We start from the raw sequence: 3,907 nt of genomic DNA, 5'->3' as shown, positions 1-3,907 counted from the left end.
GCTTGCGAGTTTGGCTAAGGCATCTGCATTTGAATTCTGATCTCGCGGAATTTGCTGGAGGGTGTATTTAGTGAACTGGGCTAGCAGGTCTTTTGTTTTATTTAAGTAGGCCACCATTTTCAAGCCTCGCGCTTGATATTCTCCTAGGACCTGATTCACCACCAGCTCTGAATCACTGTAGATATCAAGCGTCTTTATGCTCATATCCTTTGCCATTCTCAATCCAGCGAGGAGTGCTTCATACTCAGCTTCGTTATTCGATGCAATGAAGTCGAACCTGATGGCACAGTGAAATCGATACCCTTCCGGCGTTATCAATATCACTCCCGCTCCAGCATGGGATTCGTTGGACGACCCATTCGTGAATAACTTCCATGAAGGAGCTTTTTCTTGAGGCTCAGGCGCTTTAGGCTGTTCGCACTGTTCCCTGTCTGGGAGTTCGGTGAATTCTGCAATAAGGTTGGGCAAAACTTGTCCCTTGACTACTGCTCGCGGTGAATAAGTTATGTCGAACTGCCCTAGTTCGACTGCCCATTTTAATAATCGCCCAGCCGCCTCTGGTTTTTGTAGGACTTGCCGAAGGGGCTGGTCAGTTAGAACTGTAATAGGATGGGCTTGAAAGTAGGGGCGTAGCTTCCTAGAGGCCAGGATTAAACAATATGCTAACCTCTCGATTGGTGGATATCTCAATTCTGCCCCAATCAGTCTCTTGCTGACATAGTAGACTACTTTCTGTACGCCTTCTTCCTCTCGCACTAGTACCGCGCTAGCAGCAACTTCAGTAATCGCCAGGTAAACAAACAAAGTTTCTCCTTCGATTGGTTTTGATAAGATGGGAGATTGCGCCATATGGGCTTTTAAGGCTTGGAACGCTTGTTCGCAGTCTATCGTCCATTCAAACTTCTTATTTCCTCTAAGTAGGTTGAAAAAAGGGACGCACTTGTCTGTTGACTTTGAAATAAATTTGCTTAGGGCTGCGATTCTCCTAGTTAAACTTTGTACATCTTTAATCTTTTCTGGCAATTTCATATCGATCAGGGCTTTTATCTTGTCGGGGTTGGCCTCGATTCCTCTTGAATTTACAATAAACCCCAAAAACTTCCCTGATCCAACTCCGAAGGAACATTTAAGGGGATTTAACTTCATCTGGTATTTGTTTAATACACTAAAGCATTCTTGCAAATCCCTTATGTGTCCTTCTGCCTTTTTAGACTTTACCAGTATGTCGTCCACGTATACCTCCATGTTTACACCGATTTTCTCCTTAAACATGTGGTTGGCTAGCCGTTGGTAAGTCGCACCTGCATTTTTCAGTCCGAAGGGCATTACTTTGTAATAGTATAAGCCCGTATCGGTCTGAAAGCTGGTGTGATCCTCGTCAGGGGGATGCATTCTAATCTGGTTGTAGCATGAATATGCATCCATGAATGAGAGGATCTCGTGTCCTACAGTTGCATCGACCAGCTGTTCGATCCTTGGGAGTGGGAAGCAGTCTTTTGTGCAGGCTTTATTGAGGTCTGTAAAATCCACACAGGTCTGCCACTTGCCGTTAGGTTTGGGAACCAGCACTGGATTGGAGACCCACGATGGATAAAATGCCACCCTGATGAACCCATTCTCCTTTAGTCTTTCGACTTCTTCTTTTAAGGCTCTCGATCTATCTTTATCGAGCAGCCTTCTCTTTTGTTGCACAGGTGGAAAGGTCTTGTCTATATTCAGGACATGGCTGATTACTGCAGGATCTATCCCAACCATGTCTTTATGCGACCAGGCGAAAACCTCCTGGTTCTTTCGCAAAAATTCCACCAGTGCGTGCTTTGTGGTAGGCTCTAAGTTTTTCCCAACCTTTACGACTCTGGTCGGGTCTTCTTTGTCGAGTTGGACCTCCTCCAGGACCTCGACGGGTCCAACGTTTTCTTCAAAATCCCCAAAGCGAGGATCTAAGTCTCTATCCTCACTTTGGGTAATACCCTATTTGGTGACTTCATCACCGGATTGGGCTTGTGTATCTAGTGCCATCTGCAACCTATCTGAGGTAGTGCTCTTCGACGTTCCATTCTTTGCCTTTGTGATTGAGGCATTGTAGCACTCCCTAGCTTCCCTCTGGTTCCCCAACACGCATCCTACCCCCGCGTCTGTTGGGAACTTCATGGCCAAGTGCCACATAGAGATGACAGCCCGTAGATCAACCAATATAGGCCTTCCAATAACAACATTGTACACTGAAGGACAGTCGACCACTACAAAAGTGGCGAGTAATGTCCTTGTTGCAGGCGCTGTACCTGTCGTTACTGGCAGTTTGATCAATCCGTTGGGGGAGAGTCCTTCTCCAGAGAAGCCGTATATCATTTGGTTGCAGGGCTCCAAGTCCTTAACGGACAATTTCATGCGTTCCAATGTTGATTTATACAGGATATTCACTGAACTTCCTGTATCGACCAGTACTCTCTTCACCATCATGTTGGCCATCTGGATGTCCACGACTAGCGTATCGGAATGTGGGAACCTGACGTGTTGGGCGTCGCCATCAGAGTGTAATAACCCACTACTCTAGACTATTTGGACCATTAACGAAACTATACATAAAATCCTTAAAAGAACTTACATTTGCGAAATACCATAATTTTATTAAGTAACTTATAAAAATAAGAGTTACTTACAAAGTAAATACCAAAACGGATATGGGATCCCATTGTCTTTAAAACAAAAACATAATTTAAAATAATAAGACATTACATAATTAGTGCGGAAAATACATGTAAAAAGACATAAAACCGAAACTACATCCTCGAATCGAACAACGCTCGGCCCCTTGACTCCATTCACCATCGATACACATCCTCCAAGCGTCACAAATCTTACCGCCTCTAAAGCTTATTTTCCTGCACAAAAACAGAAAGGAGTGAGCCTAATGCCCAGCAAGGAAAATCTAACACATAGTCATATACATAATTTCATAAGAAAACATAAAGACTTAACATAATACATATAACATACACTTATTATAATGGCCATTATTCTTGGGGTCCCAGACTAAACAAGCATATGCCCATGGAGTTAGTGGGGTCCTACTAGCTAAGTAGGTCATATGCCCATAACCCATTTGGGGTCTTGTTAGCCATATGGGTCATATGCCCAAGCCTATAAACATACATACATATCATAACACATTTAATAACATAAAACATATAGATAACATAAGCACATAACATATTGATTCTAGCCTATTTTCCTTACCAAAGTTACCGGGATATAATGGACTGAGTTGGGACTTTTGGAAAACTCCTAAAACCATAATGAACAAGAGTGAGTTGAAAGAAGAAGAAGAAATGAAAAGGATGGAAAGACTAAACCATAAAAACATACTTACCAACTTATATGCTTAAGAACTTGGATTCCCTAACCAAAATAAGAATGAGGTTAGGGGACTGAGTAGAAGGTTTTGAGAAAGGAAATAACATGAAATGAATGAAGTAGAGTTTCGGGTTTACCTCAAAGATTTTCAAGATCAATCTAACCTCCACCGAAATACTATAGAACTCACTTCCCAAAGTGTTTGATAAGCTTATGATGTTTAAGCTTATAATTTTTCCCCAAACCAAGTGTTTACACTCTCACACTCACTTAACACTAGCAGCTTCTGAACTTAGAGCAAATGGTGAATAATGGCTGGGTACTAGGTCCTATTTATAGAGTTTGGGAATGAAAGTATCTTGATTTTACTTGAATAAAAATAATGGCTTTTTAGATGAAAATCATTTGAATAATCGTTCAGTAGAGGCTGAAGACTCGTTCAAAAGATGCTGGACTGTTGAAGGAGTTTGAATGGCTGAGAGGAAATGAATTCAAAAACATTTGAAAACATACTGGAGGAGGCGATATATCGCCCCCTGTAGGCGATATATCA

The sequence above is a fragment of the Humulus lupulus genome, chromosome 6, assembly GCF_963169125.1.
Source record: "Humulus lupulus chromosome 6, drHumLupu1.1, whole genome shotgun sequence".
NCBI classification, from domain to species: domain Eukaryota; kingdom Viridiplantae; phylum Streptophyta; class Magnoliopsida; order Rosales; family Cannabaceae; genus Humulus; species Humulus lupulus.
This window is presented reverse-complemented; position numbering follows the sequence as displayed.